The sequence below is a fragment of the Theobroma cacao genome, chromosome 5 (genome assembly GCF_000208745.1).
Source record: "Theobroma cacao cultivar B97-61/B2 chromosome 5, Criollo_cocoa_genome_V2, whole genome shotgun sequence".
Classification (NCBI taxonomy): domain Eukaryota; kingdom Viridiplantae; phylum Streptophyta; class Magnoliopsida; order Malvales; family Malvaceae; genus Theobroma; species Theobroma cacao.
In genome coordinates, this window is record NC_030854.1 from 31,746,220 (window position 1) to 31,772,417 (window position 26,198).

General features: G+C 35.4%; 1 pseudogene; it reads right to left on the reverse strand.

Annotated features, from left to right (window-relative positions):
- LOC18599485 lies at positions 1,401-24,899 on the reverse strand (annotated as a pseudogene).

Sequence of the window (26,198 nt, forward strand, 5' to 3'; positions counted from 1 at the left end):
AGCATTCAATCAAGTGCTTGTACTTTTATTTGAGTTAAATAAGTTTTTGTAATTAAAGATTGACTTAGTTAAAATGTCATTTATCATTCAATGTCACATGGCACGGACATGACATATTAACATGTCATAATTAATAATGATGCGGCATGTTGATATATTAAAATTGATGATGATGTGGCATAATCATATAGTCATATGATATTTTTCACCCTCCATATCAATATCATGTCAGTGCCATGTAGATATAAAATGACAAGTGATATTTTGACTAATGACAATTAATCAATTATTAATCATAAGGGCTTGTTTGACTCACCATAATAATATAAGAGTTTAATTAAACACAATAAAAAAAAAGAGTTTACTTGATTTTTTTTGAATAGTTTAGGGACTTTTTTTAGCATTATACTAATATGTTTCTATTAATATTTTAAATAAATTTAAAAATTAAAAATAAAGAATACATATTTTTAATATATATCTTTCATTAGAATATATTTTAAAAGTTCTTGATTAGATATACTCCGATGCATATATGGTAGCTAAAAAATATCTTGTACTAATTTTTTTCCTCAAATATTCATAAATTAACATAAAAAATTTCCATGAAGAAAACAAGTTATAAATAAACTATATATATATAAAGTAAAGTCAAAAAAGGGTTCTTATAAATACTATCACTTGCAATCGTACCTTGATAGCAAAGTCGAGAGTCATTTTCATGTATAGCCTTCTTCTCTGATACATATGTAACACCAAATTCTTTGATGTCTAAACCAGAAGATACTAATTTGCAGCTCACCAAATTGCCATTTTCCATCTGATAATCCTTTACTGGCCAGTGGATTAGCCATAAGATTGTGTTACTATTGGTTTCAGGAATTTCAATGAAACTTGAGACATAAAGCCACTTCAACTGCTTGGTCTCATTAGCAATATGCACAGATGGTGTAAATTCAAATATTTCATGGCTAACAAGAGAATAAACTACGCATAGGTTTAACCAACTAACTTTTTCACCAGGATTTTGTGACAAAGAAAAAGAAATTTTAGACCCTTCAGAGTGATGCTCAAACAAAATTGGAACCTCACTTCCAGAGACAAAACAGCTAGTTATGCCGCTATCATAAATTACCTGAGACATTGAAAATATTATTTATAAAAGTGTTGAATAATGAAAAATAAGAAATTAAAAAGTTTTTGTAGACTAAGAAAAAACCTGAGGGGTAGCGACCATTTTTGTGTCCGTAATATAGTTATAAATTTGCAATTCAATGCTTCTAATCGAGTTCATATTGAATAAGCTTTCAATCTGTTCCACTTCAAAGTTTTCAATTGGTTCCAACTTGAACACATCTTCAACCTCAGTTAGCTTTTCACAACCAAAGACAATACACTTTTTAAAATTTAATAAGCATGGTAGACTTGGAAATAAACCTGATCAACGATTTAACCATTATCTTGGACAAACCACTTGTTGGAAGTTTTGGAAGCCTTTGGAGCTCTTTGCAACAAGTCAGTAGAAGTTCGTCAAGCTTTGCAAGGCGGATAATGCTTTCAGGAAAGCTATGAATTGGGTTCCTACTTAAATTTAAGGATTTCAAGGAAGGTAAATAGCTCAAATCAACAGGCATAGCATCATCAGATAGTCTGCAATTTTCAAGACTCAACTTTACTAAAGAACATGGCAAAGATGCCCAAAAGAAACCCAACTCTTTGCTTCTTTTCAGTGATAGCCAAGACAACCACGAATTGGATTCATATATAGCAGTTCCATCTAAGCTAAGCACCCTTAATGATTTCATATTTTGCAAATCCCTTGGTACATCATCGAATGTTGAGCAACCAGATAGAATAAGCTTTTCCAAAGATTCTAACGAACCAATTGTCCTTGGAAGTTTCTTAAGACTTTTGCAACCTTTAAGGTTTAAAACAATAAGAGTCTTTATCTCACCAATGGATTGATCAACCTCAATCAACTTTATGCAGTGTTTTGGCATCAACCTTTGAAGACTATGAAGACCTGATAAGTTGAGGATTTTGAAAAGGCCATGAGAGTGACTGAGATTAAGGATCTTCAAATTTGGAAGAAAGTACTGTAAAAAAGGGAAAAAAACACTTAGCCATATAATTTTGTTTTTGCTTCCATAAAGTAAAGAGAAATTAGATAGTATCACACCTTTGTATCACTCCAAACATGTTTGAGGCTACTATTGCACATCTCAAGAACAACTAGCCCAGAAATATCTAAATTTGTAGAAAGATATTCTTGAGGAAACCCATGCCAACACAACCATATTAAGCTTCTCGGAAAGTCTTTGTAGTCTCTTTTAAGTTTTACATAATCCAACTGAAGTAGTTTAAGTCTCTGCATCTTTGCAAATGCTTCAATTTCTATATCTACCTCATTTGACATGAGAAATGGATATTTTGAATGATCTGCAATTGTCTTTCCATACTTCTCTTCCAGCAATCTTCGTAGGTCAATGGTCAGGCACGTGATTGTTTTTGTACCCTGTTGGAGAAAGAATAATTTAGTTAAAAAAAAGTACGACATAACAAAATATGTTGCATAAAAGAAAGTTGAAGAAAATGAAGTCTTTCTTACAATTTTCCCTCTCAATGCATCAAATGCATCCTTATGCCACAACCTGCTTCGTTTCCCAAGGTCAGGAGATTCTTGACGAATAATGTTCCTTCCTATATCTTTAATCATTTGATGCATCATTAGTTTGTTTTTTTCATTAACAACCAAAAGAGACCTGTTCATGAGATTTTCAATACCAATTGTTGTATAGTAATCACAACCATCTAGAATTGTAGTTGTGTAATCTCTATCCTTCCCGACGAATACACAAGCTATGTCAAGGAATAGATTTTTATCATGATCATCTTGCAGGGAATCATAGCTTATTCTTAGAATCTTCTGAATTTTGCTATCAGGGATTGCTTTCAATTTCTCTAATGCATTTCTCCATGCGGTTATACTTTTACCAGACAAAGAAGAACCCAAAACTTGAAGAGCTAATGGAAGCCCACCACAGTGTTTCACTACACTTCTTGCATATTCCATATAACTGTCAATTGGATCATTTTGTCCGAATGCATACCGATTAAAAAGTTGAAGTGATTCATTGAAAGCTAATTCTTTTACCTCAAATACCTTGCACAATTCTCCATAACTTGATGATACTTCAAGATCAAACATCTGCCTAATAAAAGGATCACTTAGTAAACATCGATGCCTGCTAGTTATGATGATTTTACTTCCCAGGTGAAAAGGAATTTGCGCTCCAATTATTTTAGTTATTTTGTCTGAATCATCCACATCGTCTAAGACAAGAAGCACACGTCTACGACATATAGCTTCTTTGATCTTAGTGATTCCATCATCTGAATTATATATTTTGTTTGCTTTTCCCTTAAGGATATCTGAAATAAGTTGTCTTTGCAAACGAACTAGACCATTGCGTTCTTCAGTAGTCTCTCTAACATCAGCAAGAAAACTGTAACCTTCAAATTTTTGAATGTTAAGATTGTAAACAACTTTGGCAATGGTTGTCTTCCCAATCCCTCCAATTCCACATATTGTTGCTATGCCAACCTTATTTGATCCATCTCCTAACCACCAATTAATGCATGTCACAAGAAAATCTATTCCAACTAAATAAGGAGGCACATATAAAGCAGTACGATGGAGTTTAGTTTGAACCTGTTTAATAATATCTTGAATGAATTGTGACTCATACCTACAAAATTTAAAATATATAAGTTATAGTATATTTTTGAAATATAACTTAGTAGGTGACATCTTGAAAATGGAGTAAAAATCCTTTAACTTGTTTGTTTCATCTTTAACTCATCTTACTTATGTTAAAATTCTCAAGTGTATCTTAATTCTTAAATATTAAGGGATACTTTTTTAAAAAATCTCATAAACTGTTTTATTTACTTCATTTAATAAGTTATTTTCTTCACATTAAAAGAAAAACTTACTTTCTTTATTGGTATTTTCTTTACGTTAAATATTTATTGTTTATTGAGTCAATATTTGGTTTCTTATTGTTTTGGTTAGATTAAGTTAAAAGTAAAATGTCAATAAAAGAGTGTTTTACTTGATGATGGATAGAATTTTATTGAAGAAGGATGAGATATTTTAGGAGGAATGATGCTATCCCTATAGATATACGTACAATGCATGTGATGTGATTTTAGTCAAGCGTCACACAAGCCAAAATAATACATAAAGCTTATTTCTCCAAATTCTTCTTTTTGTCCCACTTTGAATAAGTATTTTTCTTCCTTTCTGTTTTGATTTGGATACCAATCAAAATTAAGGATGGCAACAGAAAATTTCTGGTTCCAAACCCAACTCCACTTTATATTTTCTTATTCTAAACCCATTTGGTCTTGACATCGGGTTATAAATTTTAATACCCAACCTCAAGCCAAGAGAATTATAGTAAAATTTTTATAAATTAATCCTATTGAGACAACGAAAATTTATTAATTAATGGAGATATTATTGAATCGATAAATTAATAAATTTATAATTTTTATGTACTCTAGCATTTGGCTCATTAGTTGGTGCATTATACCTTTACTTAAAAAAGTAAGGTTCGAATCCCCCCTCCCCTAATTATAAAAAAAATTAATAATTTATATATTAATTAATAAAAAATTAATATCATCATGAGATTCTTTATTTTTTTTCTCAAAACATTAAACTTGATATATGTATTGTGTATTTTAATTATATGCAAATATAAATTATCATTATTCTATATATTTGTTTAAGCAAAATAAGTTCATAAATGTACTTTGTCTTATTAAATAGAAGTCATGAATCCATTCATTTTTGCAAACAAACTAAAGTTACATTCAATGTATACTTAATTAATATACTTCATGAACATTAAGTCAAGCATAAACTTCTAGGAAAAAAATATAAAACTAAACACAATGGTTTTTCATCTCAAAGGTGTAAAGAAATCAACAATAACAAATTAAATGCGTAAAGCATTGTGTGAATATAACATATAAAATCCAAATTGTACTCAAAAGCAATTGCAACAATGGATCTCAAAAACGTTGAACTTGTAAGTGAGCCAAGCAACAACATCAAATACGATCAAGAGGTCATCAGAGTATTTAATAGTCAATATCAATTTTCTTTTTTAATACGAGAACGCTATATCAGAGCTTTTTAATGCATTAAGAAATGTTAGAGATGAGATCTAAGGAGTGTAGATACTGTAAAAAAAAAAGAAAAGAAAAATTATAATTAATTAAAAATAAATGAAAAATAAACAAAAAAAATAAGAGGAAAAAAAGAGAAAGAGGTACGATTGGCAGGGTGCGGATGCACCCTGCCAGCCACCACCCTCACCCTGTCAGACGCGAAAAATTCGGGTTTGGCAAGGTAGTGGGAGCGTGCCCCCTTCAACCTAGTATAAAGGGGGCATTGTAGCAACCGAGCAAGCGACAACCAGCAATGAAAAACCAGGAACCTAGAAGCCAAAAAAACAAGCAATCAAAAAACCCTATTCCCTAGCAGCCGAATACCACAACAAAAATTTTTCTCTACTCGATTACCAACAAAAACAACCACAAATCCTCAACCAAAAAAAAAATAAAAAAATATGCCCTAGAAATCTAGCAGCCAAGAACCACAATCAACGATCAAAAAATACAAAAAAAAACAATACAATGAAATCGGAGAATAGGAAGATGGTTGGCTTTTAGGATTTGCAGTATTTTTTGATGAGATTTGGAATGGGGGTTCTAGTGACTGGAGGTTAGGAAAGCTGTGGGTTTTTGCATTGCTGGTTGGGTGTTTGAGCTAGGTTTTTAAAAGAGATCGGCAAAAACCGATCATCGGGGGGCAGAGAGAGAGTGAAGAGGGAACGACGCTGCTTGTTGGGGAAAGTCGACCGTTGGGGGAGCGACACCGCCATTTAGGGAGAGCCGATCGTTAAGGAGCGACGTCGCCGGTTGGGGAGAGCTGACGGTTGGGGAACGACGTCGTCGGTTGGGGAGAGCCGACCGTTAGGGGAGCAACGTCGCCGGTTGGGGAGAGTCGACGGTTGGGTAGTAGCCGGCGGTTTGGTAGAGAGAAAGGAGAGAGTCTGGGTTTTAAAGAAAGAAACAAGAAGGAATAAATGAAGAAAGAAGGGAGATAAGAGAGTTTAAATACCTAGGGTTAGAAGCGTTAAACGACGTCATTTTTGGCACATCAAAGGCTGCTGAAAAAGGCACCGAAACGGTGCGTTTTGGAAGAGATCTGTCAGCTTTAGAATAGCAGATTGGATTGGAACAGGCTGGGTAGTTGGGTCAATTTGGCCCATAAAGGTAAATTTCTTATCATTTTCTTCAGAACTGTTGTGATTTGGGCTAGTCCATCTTGTTGATCCTTAGGATTATTGATTAATAATTATGTAAGATTAGGATTATATTATTTTAGTATAACATTTTTAAAATTTTTATATATTATTTTTAGGATTAAGAAGATGATAAAAATAGAGAATTATAAATATATATAAATATTAATAAAAAAATATAAGTAAGGAAATCTAAATGTAAGATAATATTTATTAAAAGAATTTTAGCTAAGGTAAGTGAAGTATATATATAAAAAAAAATGAATTGCAAATTGGTATGTGTTTCTAGAGAAATGTAGATGGAGATAAATAATGAATATAAAAATAAATGAAACAAATAAATGATAAGCTAAAAATATATNATTAATTACAAATAAAAAATACCATGATATTAATTACAAATATAATATATCGATGATGGGATGATTGGTCGAGACGCGAGAAGTCGTAATCCCGGGCTAATTTTTCCTAGGTTCGAAATTCGAATTAAGGCTCCACTAGTACGATGAGAGGGCCTCAATTTCGAAATCTCAAAATTTTTTTATAAAAATAAAAATTAACACAAAATCATCAAAAAATAATAAATAAACAAATAATAGATAAAAAGGAAAAAAATGAAAAATAAATAAAATAAAACAATAATGATAATAATTCATATATGTATATAATAAATTTGTGAAAAGGTAATATCCATGACATTAAATAAATAGACAAATAATAAAAACTATTAATGAGGAAAACCCAAAGCACTAAATGATTTAAAATCAAGTATTAAATATCTAATGGTATAAGGTATAGATTAATAAATATTATGGAAAAATGATAAGATAAGAAATATGAAGGAATATATAGGAGAAACTTAGAGTATAAAAAAATAAAATATAGGAGAATAAAGAATAAAAAATACGATTATATGAAATAAAATGAAAATAATAATTAAATAATAAAAAATGACAAAAGAATAGATAATTGCATTAGCATAGCATATATATATGTTGCATCATGCATATCATTGCATATAAATATTTATGTTTTCGAGTTTAAGCCCCGATGATGGGATCTTCTGAGAATCTTGCGAATGCGGGTATTCCTCGAAAAGTTCCCTAGGTGAAAAGATGTCCTCAGGTCCCACCAGTACAATGGGAGGGCTCAGGAAACATCTTTAATAAAAGACTTTTGCCCGAATTAGGTTCATCATGCATGAAAGTATTATTTTAAAAGAAAACGTAAGATGACCCTAATGACGGGATTTATTCGTCGAATTTGCGAAGGTGAATTTCTCGAATAATTCCCTAGGTGAGAAAATATTCCAGATCCCACCAGTATGATGGGCAGATCCAGGAGAATATCCTCGATAAAAGGTTATTCGTTCGACATATTTTTATCTCACGCCATGCATTTCATCTTGCCTCACATTTGCATTCCATTTTATGTTAAATAGGAGATAAAATAAGAGAATAATAACTAAGAAAATATAATGAAATTAAAAATTAAAGCCTAATAGGATAATCTAAAAATGGTACCGTTCATGGAACGGGCGTCCCGGGGGTGCTAATCTTTCCCTGAGCGTAACCGTACTCCCGAACTTAGATCTAAAAAAACGTAGACCAGTTTAAGGTTCTTTTCGGTGGGCTTAAAATTAATTTAAGGCTTCATCGATTAGAATTGAGTCAATAGGTGGCCAATCGCACCTAGTAAAAAAAGATTGGTGCCGACTCCTAGTTTTTTTTTAAATTTTCACTCGCGTCTAGCGGTAGGGTTCTCGGACCTGCACGTTATAACAGTTGGCAACTCCACTGGGGAATGCCGAGAGTCGAACCATTAAATAGTAATAGGTTATCCAAGGCTTTAAATAATTCGATGTTTCCTAAGTGTTGATGATTTGTTCTGCATATATTTGTTTAGTGCATTTGTTTATTTTGCATTTGTTACTTTATTGGTTTTAATAAATTGTGGGGATTTAGGATAGAGGGATGTGAGAATGTTACTCCAAACTCGATGTTTTCATTCACACATACAGCACATTTTGTATTCATGCATAAACCCTCCACCCAAGTTATGTCCTTTTTAGGAGGGAGTTTAGTAGCTACGCTCTCGTAAGGTGATAACCTCTACACGGGCTAGTGAAGACTCCCACTCAAATTGAACCTAGTCCGTTTGAACCCTGTAATGGATGAGGATCGAGGTGCCTTACTAGTTCGCGTGGACAACAATGAGGAACGATTTGGGAACCTTAACTCTGTTTATAAACCTCACTCAGCATATAGAATACCAAGAGTAGCTTAACCCTAGGTAAGGTCATACCTGTGAGAATATACCCTATAAATAGGTACACATGAAGGAATTTCTTCCACTCCCTCTATTTTAAATTATGCCACGAGATAATAAAATATCGTGGAGTAGACAGTAATACCCATGATATTACTTATTATTCTCTCATTATTTTTTTACACTCCACTCTTTCTACCATACTAACTTAAGTTTATTTTGCTTGTCATGTGCATGTTACATGTTCATTTGCATGCATCGTAATTGCATATAGGAGAAATATTGGCTACACAACATCCAACCTAAGAGATCCCGGTTACATCCATGGCATCATCATCAGCAGGTCCACTCAACATATACAGAAATGACTATGAGATAGAGTTACAGATGGGGCAGATTCAACAAGAAAAAGGAGACTGTTTGACTCAGGGACATATCCCAACTTTACCCGAGAGAGTTCACTTGGACCTTCAGCAGAATGACTTCACAAAGATGATAGGAATTTGGGAACAGTGGAGACGTGCTCACCAGACAATTTTCAGAGCAAGTATGGACACATTGCATGGCTCCTATATGTACCTCTTGATGACCAGATGCTCTGAGCCATCGTCCAATTTTGGGATCCTTCATACCGTTGCTTTGTCTTTAACAAGGTGGACATGACCCCTACCATAGAAGAGTACTCATCTCTACTCCGGATAGATCACATGCAGCCTGACAAGATCTATTGAAGGGCTCAGCAGACGGGACACCAACGAAAGTTGGCCAAGTTGCTAGAAATGACTACGGTAGAAGTGGATCAGCACTTGAAGAAGAAAGGAGACACAGAATGCCTTCCGTGGAGTTTTTTGAACGGATATATTAAAAACACATTGAGGATGAACAAGGCATCCTAGCTTTCGCAATGGCAATCTATGGTTTAGTGGTCTTCCCGAAGGTTCTAGGTCATGTGGAGGTATCAATCATAGACTTCTTTGATCAGGTGATAAGGAGCATCAACCCGGCTCCATCCATCTTAGCTGAAACCTTCAGATCCTTGAATTTTTGTTGACGCAAAGGCGAGGGACGATTCATCGGATGTGCCTAACTCTTAACCGTATGGGTCAAAATCCATTTCGAATGCAAAGAGAGTAAATTTCGAAAACCTTATCTGTTTGCAAGTTGCCCTGTCATTGAATTCTACGAAAATGTATGGCCCAACTGCAAGAGGAAAAAAGAGTGGGTCGCGAATCTTTGGAGGTTAATGAGCGTTGAAGTAACTTGGAGAGCTCCATGGATGCCATGAATGCAAGTGATGTATAAATGCAGAGACAAGCCACGGGTGCCGCTGATGGGACCATGGGGAGCCATTAGTTATGCACCGATAATGGTACGGAGACAATTCAGATCTGAGTAATTCGTGCCCATGACTCACTAGCTCAACCAGTTAGACTTTACATATGGAGAGTCAAAAACGCTAAAGAAAATTGAGGAAATTGCACAAGACTGGAAGAAAACGTGCCGAGTGGATTAAGGGAAGGTTACCGATGAAGTCACCACAGGATATCATACTTGGCACGACCAAAGGGTGAAAGATGTCGTATGCCCTCTAAAAAATCCATCAAAATATCCCATAAACCCAAAACCTCAATATGTCCTGCTAGAGAGCGAGTTGACAAGAAAAAGACTTGAAAAATAAATGATGAATATGAAGTGAAGACATGAGGATGAGCTAGAAGAAGTGAAGAAAGAGACGGCAAGAAAGGTATGGATGGCTTTGGAAGAGCAGGATGAGCGGCAAAGCAAGTTTGAGGAAGTGAACGTAGCAAATTCTTCTTTGATAACCAAAATGCAAGAACTCCAAAGTGCCAACAATGCTTTGCAGCACGAGGTACGAAGACAAGAATAAACTATCCAAGAGTTGAGAAATGACTGCGGCTTGTTGAAAACTGCCATGAAGGGCTACAAGGCACAGTATAAAGCAGTAAGGCAAGAGTATTTCCAAATGAGGGAAAGAAATGATTCGTGCACATAAAGCCTTCAAAGGAAAGAAGCTGAAATGCGATGGATACTGAGACAGATGAGAGAAGTGGCATTTAGAGAGCGAGTAATGGCAGATAAGACCGAAGAACTCAGGCGAGAGATTCTTCCGAAGGATGAATTGAGTGAGCGGTTGATCGATCACCTTAAGATGGTTAGAGACCAATATGACAAAGTTGGTTTTTCCTTTTGGTAGTTATGTAATAGTTTTAGACAATGATGTAATCGGATATTTCAGTTCTATGGATATGGATTTTCTTATGGTAAATGTTGGATGGCCAATATTTTTCCTATTTTTCTTCTTCTTTTCAAGCACATTTCACTTGCATCATAGTTGCATGATTCATATAAATAATAACAAATGACAATGTATTCATCAACATAAAATTCTAACTTATCCATTTGACCCATAAAGAACAAAATTCCAAAGAAACGAACCCTACACAGATACAACACAAGAGCTCGCTCTAAGATCATGGGGGACAAACAGTCGGAGAGAATGGACAAGATCGAAAAGAAACAAGAAAAGATCATGGGTCAGTTGTCAAAGATTTTGGAGTTGATGTCGACAGATAAAGGGAAAAGAGTGGCGGGGAGTTCTGGTGTGCCAGAAGATGTTTAACAGACAAAAGCCAATATGGACCCCGTATATCCACCAGGATTCACACCACCCCGGACAAGGAATGCGTCTATCCCCATGCATTGATAGGACAATATTCGTTCTTTGGGATGCTAGTGCCTACAGGGCCACCACCGACTTATGCCCAATATAGGCCAATTAGAGGGGTAAATCCTTCAGACCCCATCTCTGTACCTGATCTGGACAATCCGAAGGAATAAGAGAAGCTCAAGTGTGGATCCGTTGAATCAAAAGACAATCCCGATACCCACCAAAAATTTGACCTTTTTGAGGAGAGACTACACATGATAGAAGGAATAGGAATGTATTGCTCTATGGATGCAATCGAACATCTGTCTCGTTCTAGATGTGGTTATACCCCCGAAATTTAAAGTTTCAGACTTTGAAAAGTATGATGGAACCAAGTGCCCGGTCACATACATCACCATGTATTGCAGAAGGATGGTTGCATATGCCTATGATGACAAGCTCTTAATACATTGCTTCTAAGATAGCCTCACTGGTGTTGCAGCAAAGTGGTATGTCCAACTGGACTGCAATCGAATCCATACATGGAAGGACTTTGCTCGGGCGTTTGTAGCTCAGTATAAGCATGTTACAGATATGGCTATGGATGGCCTTTTTTTACAAAACATGGAAAAGAAACCCACTGAAAGCTTCAAAGAATATGCTTAAAAATGGAAGAATATGGCTTCTCAAGTTCAGCCACCATTGATTGAGAAAGAGACCACCGTGATGTTCGTTAACATTCTGCGAGCCCCTTACTATGAACGATTGGTCGATAGTGCCACAAAGAACTTCACTGATATGGTGATTTCAGGAAAGATGATAGAGACTGCCATTAAACAATGGAAGATAGAAGGAGGTGATGCAGTACACACGAAAAAAGGGAGAACTTTTAAGAAGAAGGAAGGAGAAGCCCAAGACATCACTTCAGGACAACCCTAAGAAGGAAGCTACAACCCTTACCAGCCATATCCACCATACCCCTATTACCCAGTTGTGAATAACACTTCACAAAGCCCATACCTATATCCATCCATGCTAAATGCCTTTTCTAACTTGTACCCATATGCTCCCATCCAACGGACACCTTACCCCATAAATATCCACCCACCTACTTCCACACTCGTTACAGCTTCAACCACACAACAAACAACACCTTCAAACAACCATACTGCCGGTGAATCAAAAGGATGGCGAAACAAGCAAGAAAAATTATAGTTTGACCCAATCCCAATCCCATATGCTAAACTCTTCACTCAGTTAGTTGCAAACCATCTGGTGGCACCTTTATACATAGAGCCATTAAAACCTCCATTCCCGAGATGGTATGACGCTTTCGCCCATTGTGATTATCATTATGGAATCAAAAGTCACTTGATCGAGAATTGTACAACGTTCAAACATAAGGTGCAAGGGTTGATCAAGGCAGGAATCTTGAATTTTGAAAAAAAGCCAGAACAGAATATTAACAATAACCCACTGCCAAATCATGTTGGGGCAGAGGTAAATGCAATCGAAAAAAAGGTGTATGTTAAGAGGAACATTCGGGAAGTAGAAACCCTCATGGAGAAAGTGTTAGAAGCCTTGATAAAGGCCAATATGCTTGAGGTTTGGCCGAAATGTCCTAACATGAATGACTCGAGAGATATCCGAGGACCATACCACTTATATCGCAAGGGATGTGTGGGGCATTTAATTCAAGATTGTAGTTCTTTCCGGAAGGAAGTGCAAAGGATGATGGACGAATTAAGGATTGAATTCTACATGGAAGCCTTAGGGCCAGCAGTAAACATGATGGCTAAAGATTCCACTCACCCAACGAAGATAAAACCTTTAACCATTTTCTATGAACCAAGAGGAGAGTCTGTGGAAGACAGAACCCATGCCAAAATGACCATCGAAGTCCTTAAACCTTTCCCCTACAAGATGGTAAAGCTGTCCCGTGAAACTACAATTGCAATGTACAAGTTTCAAATACGAGAAAATGGATGGCCGAATCTCAAGGTAATGCTGCAAATATAATTTGTGTTGGGGAAATTACCTGCAGCGGACGTTGCTATACACCAGAGGCATTAAAGAATCTCAAGAAGAAGAAGGGAAAAGGAAAAGAGCAAAATTAGAGAGAAAAAAAAGTACAATATCAAGAATCGACAGATGGCTCAAAGGGACCGGTGATGGAAAAAGAAGCTGCAGAGTTCCTCAAGTTCATCAAACACAGTGAGTACAATGTAGTCGAGTAATTAAACAGGTTGCCTGTTGTATCTCACTATTATCATTGCTCCTTAGCTCAGAACCACATAGGAACTCTTTGATGAGGATTCTGAACCAAGCATATGTGGATCACAACATTTCAGCTGAAAATTTGGACTACATCATTGGGAACATTTCAGTGGGTAACATAATATCCTTTAGAGATGAAGAAATCCTTTCTGGAGGTAGGGGAAACTACAAAGCCTTGCATATCACTACCAAGTGTAAAAGCTATACCGTCACAAAAGTGCTTCTTGATAACGGATCATCCTTGAATATGATGCTTATGAGGACCTTGGCCCGCTTACCTATCGACATGTCTTACATGAGAAAGAGCCAGATGATTGTGAGAGCCTTTGATGGGACAAGGAGAGAAGTAGTGAGGGATATTTAGATACCGGTAGAAATTGGCCCGTGTACCTTTACCATTGAATTCCAGGTTATGGATATTGCTCCTTCATACAATTATTTGTTAGGAAGACCTTGGATCCACTTGGCTGGGGCCATACCTTTATCGCTTCACCAAAAGGTCAAGTTCATCGTGGATGGGAAGATTGTATGTGTTAACGGGGAAGAGGACTTACTCATAAGCAAGCCAGCGGATACTCCTTACATGGAAGCGACAGAAAAAGTGCCTGAATGTTCCTTTCGATCTTTCGAGTTTGTTAACACCACATATGTTGGAAAAGGAATCACACCACCCATTCCGAGGCTTTCTAAAACCACCAATATGGCTGTCAGTCAAATAGTAGGAAAAGGATATCGAGCGAAGGTAGGACTGAGAAGAGAACTGCAAGGCATTAAAAGGCCAATACGTGCTACCAAAAATGAAGAAAGGTTTAGCCTGGGATATAAGCCGACCAAGAAGGAAAGAGAAGAAATGATAGTCGAAAGAAGAAGGGAAAGGTTGGCTCACTTTAAGGGGCACATGTTAGAAAATCATAGAGTGAAATATCTTCATCTCTACGAGACATTTCGGTCCGGAGGCTGCATCTTTCCTGAATCACTCACCATTGGGAGCCGAGAATCAGTGTCAGCATTAGGGGAAGCCTTTTCTAATTTATCAATATGTGTAACGGAGGAAGATGAAGAGCAGCTAGGAAATGTGGAGAGGATCCTTACTACATACCTTAGACCACCCGAGCTGAAGTTGAGCAGTTGGACCACAATGAGTTTACCAGTCACTTGTGATTCAATTTCAAAGTAATGCAAACTAAACATCTGTGCTTATGCCCAAGAGCATTGAAAATTTTATGTATCGGGCTTTTTATCATTTATCATTCCAATAAATTGACATGCGTAGTGCATTTCTCATATCTCCCCTCATGATTCACCATTTTCATTCTTGTCATCTCATCCCTTTATTTTAACTGTTTATCTATACAATAGCTCTACATCTTTCAATTCCCTTTACCTTTCAGGATTCCAAATAATGAATGTGAAGATGATAATGACAGTGGTTTTGAGGTTAATTTTGAAAAAGGTACAAGTGTCAGTGAACTTGACAATACGAAAAACGTGGAGGATTATGATTTAACTCCGAACTTGTTAAGACTAGTAGAACATGAGGGGAGACAAATTGTCCCACATCAAGAGACACTTGAAATGATTAATATAGGAAATGAAGATAATAAGAAAGAAGTTAGAATTGGTCCGATGTTGATGCCGATTGAAAAAGAAAAACTAATAAAGCTACTCCATGAATATGTAGATGTGTTTGCATGGTCCTATCAAGATATGCCAGGACTCAATACAGACATTGTAGCCCATAAACTGCCATTGTAACCCGAATGCAAACCAATTAACCAAAAGTTGAGAAGAATGAAACCTGAAATGCTATTGAAAATTAAGGAAGAGGTGAAAAAGCAGTTTGATGTAGGATTCTTGGAAGTAGCTAAATACCTTGAATGGGTCGCAAATATTGTCCTAGTGCCTAAAAAAGATGGGAAAGTAAGAATGTGTGTGGACTATCGAGATTTGAATAGGGCTAGCCCAAAAGATAATTTTTCTTTGCCTCACATCGACACCCTCGTTGACAATACTGCTCGTCATTCCATGTTTTCCTTTATGGATGGTTTTTCAGGGTATAACCAAATTAAGATGGCACTAGAGGACAGAGAAAAAACTACCTTCATAACTAAGTGGGGGACCTTTTGTTATAAGGTAATGCCATTTGGTTTGAAGAATGTTGGGGTAACTTATCAACGAGCCATGGTGACTCTTTTCCATGACATGATGCACAGAGAGGTTGAGATGTATGTGGATGATATGATTATAAAAGCTCGCAAAACAGAAGACCATGCGACCAATCTTGAAAGGTTATTTAAGAGGTTACGGAAGTTTCAGCTCAGATTAAATCCAGCAAAGTGCACTTTTGTGGTCACTTTAGGAAAGTTACTTGGTTTCGTCGTCAGTGAAAGAGGAATAGAAGTTGACCCAGATAAGGTTCAAGCAATCCGTGATTTGCCTCCTCCCAAAATGCAAAAAGAAGTTAGAGGATTCTTGGGAAGGTTGAATTATATAGCCCGGTTCATATCACAACTCACACTCAAATGTGACCCAATCTTCAAGCTCCTTCGCAAACACAATCCTGAGGCATGGTACGAGGAGTGCCAAGTTGCTTTTGACAAGGTTAAAGAATATCTATTGAGTCCACCAGTGTTGGTACCACTTGTGGCCGGGAGACCCCTCATTTTGTACCTAACAGTAAATGAAGGATCCATGGGATGTGTGTTCGGACAGCATGATGAAACAGGTAAGAAAGAAAGGGTAGTTTACTACTTGAGTAAAAAGTTCACTAAGTACGAGTCCAAGTATTCCTCGTTGGAAAAAATGTGTTGTGCTTTAGCATGGACGGCAAATCGACTTAAGCAGTACATGCTATATCATACCACTTGGCTCATTGCGAAGTTGGATCCTATTAAATACATCTTCGAGAAACCATCCTTATCAGGTAGAGTGGCAAGATGGCAAGTGTTGTTATCTGAATATGATATTGTATATGTGTCCCAAAAAGCTATCAAAGGAAGTGCAATCGTAGATTTTCTGACAGAAATGGTGGAGAAGGATTATGAACCAATGGAGTTTTAGTTCCCCGATGAGGACCTGATGTCGGTTTGTCAAACAAATGAGAAGGAATCAAAGGAGAAAGAGAATTGGAAGATGTTTTTCGACAGAGCTTCGAATGCCTTGGGGCATGGCATAGGGGTCATGTTAATGTCACCAGAAGGAAATCATTATCCCGTCATAGCTAAACTCAACTTCTATTGCACCAATAATTTGGCTGAATATGAAGCTTGTGTCATGGGTCTTCAGGCAGCGATCGAGAGGAAAATTCACGTTTTGGAAGTGTATAAGGATTTTGCTTTGGTCATTTATCAGTTGCGAGGAGAATGGGAGACACACGACTCCAAGTTAGTCCAGTATCATAAGTATATTTCAAAGCTGATTGAAAATTTTAATAAGATTTGCTTCACCCATTTGCCCCGATAGGAGAACCAAATGGCGGATGCATTAGCCATACTGGTAGTAATGTTCAAAGTTGGTACCGATGTCAAGATTCAACCCATCATGATTAATCTTCGAGAGTGCCCTGCACATTGCTCTAGTGTAGAGGAAGAAGTAGATGGGAAACCGTGGTATCATGATATTATGCATTATCTCAAGTTTCAGCAGTATCTGGAACAAAGCTTAAAAAATGATAAGAAAACCATTAGAAGGTTGGCAATGAATTTCTTCTTGGATTAGGACATCTTGTACAAGAAAAGTAAGGATCAAGTGCTTTTGAGATGTGTGGATTCAACCGAAGATAGGAGAATAGTTAAGGAAATCCACAAAGGAATTTGTGAGGCACATGCAAGTGGGCATATGTTGGCAAGACAGGTCATGAGAGCAGGGTATTACTAGCTCACGTTAGAAACGGATTGTATAGATTTCGCTTGAAAGTGTCACAAGTGTCAGATATACGCAGACAGAATCTACACTCTTGCAAATTCACTGAATGTATTAACATCACCGTGGCCATTCTCAATGTGGGGCATGGATGTGATTGGGTTAATAACCCCAAAGGCTTCAAATGGGCATCAGTTTATTCTGGTGGCAATTGACTACTTCACTAAGTGGGTAAAAGCAACGTCTTATGCTAATGTGACCCAGAAAGTGCTATGTAAGTTCATCCAAAAAGAAATAATATGCCGTTATGGTCTCCTGGAAAGGTTCATCACAGATAACGCTAGTAACCTCAATGGTTCAATGATGAAAAAGGTTTGTGCCAAGTTCAAGATTAAACATCACAATTCAGCGCCTTATCTCCCAAAAATGAATGGAGCGGTAGAAGCAGCCAATAAGAACATCAAAAGGATAATTGACAAGATGATAGATGTATACAAAGATTGGCATGAGAAGTTACCCTTTGCTTTGCATGCTTATCGCACAACTGTCCGAACTTCGACGGGAGCTACGCCATTCTCTTTGGTATATGGGATGGAAACAGTTTTACCAATCGAAGTAGAAATCCCTTCCCTAAGGGTCCTTAAAGAAGTACAGTTGGAAGAAGCCAAAAGGGTTAACGCTCGTTATGAGCAACTGAATCTCATAGAAGAAAAAAGGTTGACGGCACTTTGCCATGGGCAATTATATCAAAAGAGAATGATGAGGGCATATGGCAAGAAAGTACATCCTCCTCAGTTCCAAGAGAGAGAGTTAGTATTGAAAAGAATTCTTCCGAACCAGCAGGATCTTCGCGGGAAATGGACGCCGAATTGGGAAAGACCATTTGTGGTGAAAAAAGCTTTTTTAGGAGGAGCACTAAATTTGGCAGAGATGGACGAAAGGGAGTTTTCCAACCTAGTGAATGTCGATGTTGTCAAGAAATATTTTGAGAAAAAAAATTAAAAAAAAAAATTTCAAGTTGAAAACCTGAAAAGGCGGCTTGAGTATGGGAGATGTGTTTAGGACGAAAATCCGAAAGGGCGATCTAGACAAAAAGGAGGTCTAAGTACTACAAGGGCTTAACACAGAAAGGGTAAAAATCATGATCCGAGATGTTCAGACAAAAGACAAGGGAGCTGACGCTTGTGTCTGCTTTGAGATAAAATTTTGAGGCTACTGTCAATATCTATCGGAACAATCATTAAGAAAAAACTGTATCTCTTTTGTATGAATTGGTTTTCTCCTGTTCCTTGTCATTATGCCTGATTGTAGAAACTTCCCTTTTTTCTAATGAAAAGTAGCCCTTCTGCTCCCAACATTGTCATCATTTCCATTCTACCAAGAGATGAGATATGAGTACATTGCATTGCATTTGTCATAAAATTGGAATGATATTTAATAAAGAGCATGATAAAGTACGAAATGTTTGCAATATTTTGAAAAATGATCGTAATTGATGGGGAATGAAATGGAGTCTGGTAATGTAAAAAAGAAAGAGAAAAGACTAAGAAAAGAGAGAAAGAAATGGAAATAGCAACAGAATGGATAACAGTAAAAAATGTGAAGAATGATTAGACCATGCATATGATAGAGGAAGAAAACAGTTGTGAGCAATGAATTGGGGAAGACAAGAGATCGGAAGCGTGATCAGTTCATCCCCCATTGATCAAAGAGAAAACTCTAAACCACCAAAAACAAAACAACTAATGAAGATGATTAGGATGTTTAAATTGCCATGTTCAAAGTTTTAAAACAACTGAAAAAGAGGAAAATCCATCTTTAAAGTCGTAGTGCCTCAGATGAAGAATTGATTTTTCACCACATCAAAAAAGAAAAAAGGTTTCGTTTCCTCAATTTTGAGGAGTTCATTTTTAGAAGTTTCGTTGCCTCAAGCTTTGAGGAGTTCATTTTAAAAGTTTCGTTGCCTCAGTTTTGAGGAGTTTAATTTCAAAAGTTTCGTTGCCTCAGTTTTGAGGAGTTCATTTTTAAAAGTGTCATTGCCTCAACTTTAAGGAGTTCATTTTTAAAAGTTTCGTTGCCTCAGCCTTAAGGAGTTCATTTTTAAAAGTCCCGTTGCCTCAACTTTGAGGAGTTCATTTAAAGAAGTTTCATTACCTCAGCTTTGAGGAGTTCATTTTTTAAAGTTCCGTTGCCTCAGCCTTGAGGAGTTCATTTTTAAAAGTTTCGTTGCCTCAGCTTTGAGTTTATTTTTAAAGTTTCATTTGCCTCAATTTTGAGGAGTTTATTCTTAAAAGTGTCATTACCTCAATCTTGATAAGTTCATTTAAAAAAAAAAAACAAAACAACAAAAACAAAAAAAAATAAAAAAAATGTAAAAAAACAAAAAATAAAAAAAAACTAAACTTGGTAAGAGAATTAAAGAATTAGTCAAATACAGTGTCTACATCTTTGCACTATTTCAGATTTTCGAAATACGCAAAGAAGGGCAGCTGTAGACACTGTAAAAAAAAAGAAAAATCATAATTAATTAAAAATAAATGAAAAATAAACAAAAAAAAGAGGAAAAAAGGAGAGAGAGGTACGTCTGGTAGGGTAGTGGGAGCGTGCCCCCTTCAACCCAGTATAAAGGGGGCATTGTAGTAACCGAGCAAGCGACAAAAAAACAAGCAATCAAAAAACCATATTCCCTAGCAGCCGAATACCACAACAAAAATTTTTCTCTACTCGTCTACTAGCAGAAATAGCCACAAATCCTCAACAAAAAAAAATCAAAAAATATGCCCTAGAAATCTAGCAGCCAAAAACCACAATCAACGATCAAAAAATACAAAAAAAAAATAATACAATGAAATCGGAGAATAGGAAAATGGTTGGCTTTTAGGATTTACAGTATTTTTTGATGAGATTTGGAGGGGGGGTTCTGGTGACTGGAGGTTAGGAAAGCTGTGGGTTTTTTCATTGCCGGTTGGGTGTTTGAGCTGGGTTTTTAAAGGAGACCGACAAAAGTCGATCATCTGCAGGCAGAGAAAGAGTGAAGAGGGAACGACGTCGCCGGTTGGGGAGAGCCGATCGTTGAGGAGCGACACCGCCTGTTGGGGAGAGCCGATCGTTGGGGAGCGACGTCGCTAGTTGGGGAGAGCCGACCGTTGGGGAGCGACGCCATCGGTTAGGGAGAGCCTACCGTTGGGGAGCGACGCCATCGGTTAGGGAGAGCCGACCGTTGGGTAGTGGCCGGCGGTTTGGTAGAGAGAAGGAAGAGAGTCTAGGTTTTAGAGAGAGAAACAAGAAGGAAGAAATGAAGAAAGAAGGGAGAGACGAAAGTTTAAATACCTAAGGTTAGAAGCGTTAAACGACGTCATTTTGGGCACATCAAGGGCTGCTGAACAAGGCACCGAAACGGTGCGTTTTGGAAGAGATATGCTGACTTTAGAATAGCAGATTGGACTGGACCAAGCTGGGTAGTTTGGTCAATTTGGCCCATAAAGGTAAATTCCTTATCATTTTCTTCAGAACTGTTGTGATTTGGGCTAGTCCATCTTGTTGATCTTTAGGATTATTGATTAATAATTATGTAGGATTAGGATTATATTATTTTAGTATAATATTTTAAAATATATTATTTTTAGGATTAAGAAGATGATAAAAATATAGAATTATAAATATATATAAATATTAATAAAAAATATAAGCAAGGAAATTTAAATGTAAGATAATATTTATTAAAAGAATTTTAGCTAAGGTAAGTGAAGTATATATATATATATATATATATAAAATCAATTGCAAATTGGGATTTGTTTCCAGAGAAATGTAGATGGAGATAAATAATGAATATAAAAATGAATGAAACAAATAAATGATAGGCTAAAAAATATATATATATTAAATTAAAAAATTAGAAAATATTAGATTAATTATTAAAATAATTACAATCAAATAGTTATGAGAATCAATCTTAGAAAATTTAACTCTTAAAAAATACCATGATATTAATTACAAATAAAAAAAATACCATGATATTGATTACAAATATAATATACCGATGATGGGATGATTGGTCGGGACGCGAGAAGTCACAATCCCGGGTCAATTTTTTCTAGGTTTGGAATTCGAATTAAGGCTCCACCAGTATGATGGGAGGGCCTCGATTTCGAAATCCCGAAATTTTTTATAAAAATAAAAATTAACAACACAAAATCATCAAAAAATAATAAATAAACAAATAATAGATAAAAAGGAAAAAATGAAAAATAAATAAAATAAAACAATAATGATAATAATTCAGATATGTATATAATAAATTTGTGAAAAGGTAATATCCATGACATTAAATAAATAGACAAATAATAAAAACTATTAACGAGGAAAACCCAAAGCACTAAATGATTTAAATTCAAGTATTAAATATCTAATGGTATAAGGTATAGATTAATAAATATTATGTAAAAATGATAAGATAAGAAATATGAAGGAATATATAGGAGAAACTTAGAGTATAAAAAAATAAAATATAGGAGAATAAAGAATAGAAAATACGATTATATGAAATAAAATGAAAATAACAATTAAATAATAAAAAATGACAAAAGAATAGATAATTGCGTTAGCATTGCATATATATATGTTGCATCATGCATATCATTGCATATAAATATTTCTGTTTTCGAGTTTAAGCCTCGATGATGGGATCTTTCAAGAATCTTACGAAGGCAGGTATTCCTCGAAAAGTTTTCTAGGTGAAAAGATGTCCTCGAGTCTCACCAATACGATGGGAGGACTCGAGAAACATTTTTAATAAAAAGTTTTTGCCCCAATTAGGTTCATCATGCACGAAAGTATTATTTTAAAAGAAAACGTATGATGACCCCGATGGTAGGATTTGTTCGTCGAATTTACGAAGGTAAATTTCTCAAATAATTCGCTAAGTGAGAGAATACCCCAGATCCCACTAGTATGATGGGCGGATCCGGGAGAATATCCTCGACAAAAGGTTATTCGTCCGACATATTTTTATCCCACGCCATGCATTTCATCTTGCCTCACATTTGCATTCCATTTTAGGTTAAATAAGAGATAAAATAAGAGAATAATAACTAAGAAAATATAATGAAATTAAAAATTAAAGCCTGATAGGATAATCTAAAAATGGTACCGTTCATGGAATCGGCGTCCCGGGGGTGCTAATCCTTCCCCTAACGTAACCGTACTCTCGAACTTAGATCTAAAAAAACGTAGATCAGTTTAAGGTTCTTTTCGGTAGGCTTAAAATTAATTTAAGGCTTCATCGATTAGAATCGAGTCAATAGGTGGCCAATCGCACATAGTAAAAAAAGATTGATAGCGACTCTTAGTTTTTTTTTAAATTTTCACTCGCGTCTGGCGGTCGGGTTCTCGGACCCGCACGTTACTACAAGGAGATATTAATTTCAAGGAGAAACAAATAATATTGGAGTCATATTTTACCAAGGCTTCATAATTGAATCATGTATATATATAATTTTGATGTATAAAGAGATTATTAATTTATATATCAAGTGGGACGTATGTATTTTTTAAAAAATATATTATCTTATAAATTTAACAAATCATTAATTTACCACATTGATTTTATGTCGAGATCGACAAAAAATAATATTTAATCAAAATTATTAATTTATTGAGTATTAATTTATCGAAGTTTTATTGTATATAGCCTACGTTCAACTCAACATTTGTTTTTTATATTATTTTAGTTTAATTTTAATGTAAATTACATCTTAATTACTTTAAATATATTATATTTTTATGTTGATATCTCTAATTAATGCTAAATATAAATAAACTAATAAGCTATAAATATAACTATAAATATAAAATATTAATATTTTTTATATTTACCTCAAGACGGAAACCCTAAACTGGACCCAACCTCGACCCTATTTTTTTAATCGTAAAACCCGACCCAACTAGCCTTAGCCCCCAGTTGCCAAACAAAGAACCCACCCTACAGGGTCGGGACAAGACCAAACCCGTCAAGTACCGGATTTTTGCGATCCTTAATTTTTCTCTAGTTCTTTTGTTTGGTTTCTATTTTTTATGATAAATGTTGGTCCCTATTTTTATAGTACAGAATTTAAGAAAAGTGTGTTGGTTTCAGTAAATTACATCTTTATTCCTAGTCATTATAACCTTTTGTTCTTGTGAAATTTATATATAGAATATACTAATAGGAATGTCAACTTAGAAGTGAATGAACTTTTTTAGTTATGAAAATAACAATTTGAGAAATTAAAAAAAAAAATGGGCCAGTCATTTCATGACTCATGAGGTAGATGGAGTAATTATTTTTCACTAGATTGATGCTTTTACTTGATTATATCCGATAGCCCTATAAATCAAAATCAAGTATAAAATTCAATGTTTAGCACTATATCTGTACGGGGCTAAGGAAGAGAATATTTAGACTTTGAACTTAAACCTCAATTGGGAGACTAATATTCCTTTACCAAGTCAAAGAAACATTAAAATATTCAACCACGTAATGAAAAAACTATCATGAAATTATGGGCATATATAAGATTGCAACTTGTAAGAAGGGATCAAATAGTTTAAAACTTGCTTACCTATCTTGAAGAAGCATGCCTCCCAAATCCGCAACTTCTCTTAAAGCAGCCCTCCACTTTGTACCATGTCCATCTCAGACTTGAAGCTCTTTTCATGTCTAGCAAACGCTTCTGCAAAACTCCTTGTCTGCTTCTTGACTTGAGATGGATTCACGTCATAGAAAATTGGCAAAACAATGTGTTTGGAGAATTTTCTATGTTCCATTATCTTTACAAGTTCATTAAGACACCATGTTGATGAGGCATAATTCTTGGAGAGGATAATGATAGATATTTTTGACTCATATATTGCTCTTTCAATTTTGTCTCTTATCTTCTCTCCTCTCTCAATTTTATCATCATCCCTAAATGTGTGAATCCCTACATGCACCAAAGCCATGTAAAGGTGATCTGTAAAATTCTTACGCGTATCTGCACCTCTAAAACTCAAAAATACATCGTAAGGGCATCGAGAAATGGACAAAGACTCTTCAACCATCGAAACAGTCATTGAAGAAGAACACGAGAATTTATATCGGTTGATGAGGCACCTAAAATAATGTAGAACAACTTAATTACGCCATCAAAGGAAAGAATTTAATAAAAAATAGGAAGGCCTTATATATAACCAAGATCAAAGAATTAAAATAAGTAGTTATACAAGTTAAAGCTAAAGTTAGGATTAAAGATCATAATTAAGCTGGTAAATGACTTTAGACAAGACAGTACCCTGCTAACAGCTTTTCGTTGCACTTGTACCCTCTATGAAGAGAAAGTGGATTGTAAAACCAGAAATAGATAACTTTTGCCTTTTTTTTAATAGATATTAGAGAGGATGTGTTCTTGTGAACTAAGAACAGTAAGTCCCAGCACTACAACCCTTCTTATACTTAAAAGTTGATATGATAAAGCCCTTTCTGATGTATATTTATTTTCGTTGGTTGTAATTTTCAGCTGACTTTTCACACCGTTGAACAAAAGAGTTGAACTTAAGGCAAAATATCATGATTCATTTTTTGTTCATGACCAAGACTGTGGGATTGTTATGATCCCACAAATTGTGGAGTTTGAATTGGAGTAGAAAGTTGTCTGTTATATTTAAATAAACATGGATTTAAGTGGGTGTTTGGTGGAGATTAGGTTGGTGTGCTGATAAAGTTGGTGGAACAACCAATTTTTTTTTTTTTCGAACATGGCTATATGCAGACATCAATTATTGGCCCGCAAAATGTGGATTAGTGGTTTGTTTTTGGCCAATATTGAATAGCGGTTTAAAGGAATTTGAACACGTATGTAATGGAGGTAGGGCGGTGTTTTGAGTTTACTTGAAAGCTTGTTATTGAGATAAGCTAAGAGGAATTTAATTTTTTGCTTTTTTTATTTTTGTCATTATTTAACTTAAAGGGATAATATTTTATTTGATGTTTAAAAAATTAAATCATTGAAAATTTTAATTTTCTCTAACTTTAAATTTTTCAATAGTTTCTCAAAGATCCTTATATATTGCTACTATTAATTAAAAAGTACATTTCGCAACCAAAGTAAAATTTCTTGAAAGAATTAAAAAGTTCAAATTTTAAATTTATAAATAAAAAATGCATGCATAATCTTATTTTTATATGAGATAATGACACTTGAATTATAATTTTATTTGTCACTTTTAATCAGATATTATTAACGATCGATGAAGGCTTTTCATGGTTCATTTTGCCCTTAAAAGTAATATCAACAATGACGAGTGTCATTATTTGATTAGCTACCTCAAAATTTTTTTGTCCTGGCTTCATCGTCTTACGACTTACACACTAAACACATCCCATGTATATTATATAAAATTATTTGAGGGTTAGCCGCCTCTCATTTCTTGGTATGAAAGTACCAGCACACGCGGTTTGTCCAATATACTGATAGTCTTTCAATCAATTTATGGTAAAAGGTCTAGTCAAGCAAACGCGTTTCTACTCCAATTACATCAGTGGGTCAATCACTCCATTGACCACACCAATTCAAACGTCAAAGAAACAAATTCAAGAAAAATTCATTTTTCGTCGTACTTACCTTTTTCAAATCATAGTAGTGCCACTCTCTATCTCTTTCCGATTATACGAACCACACTTTTCTATTTTTTTTATTTTATACTTTTTTTATATTTAAAAAAAAATC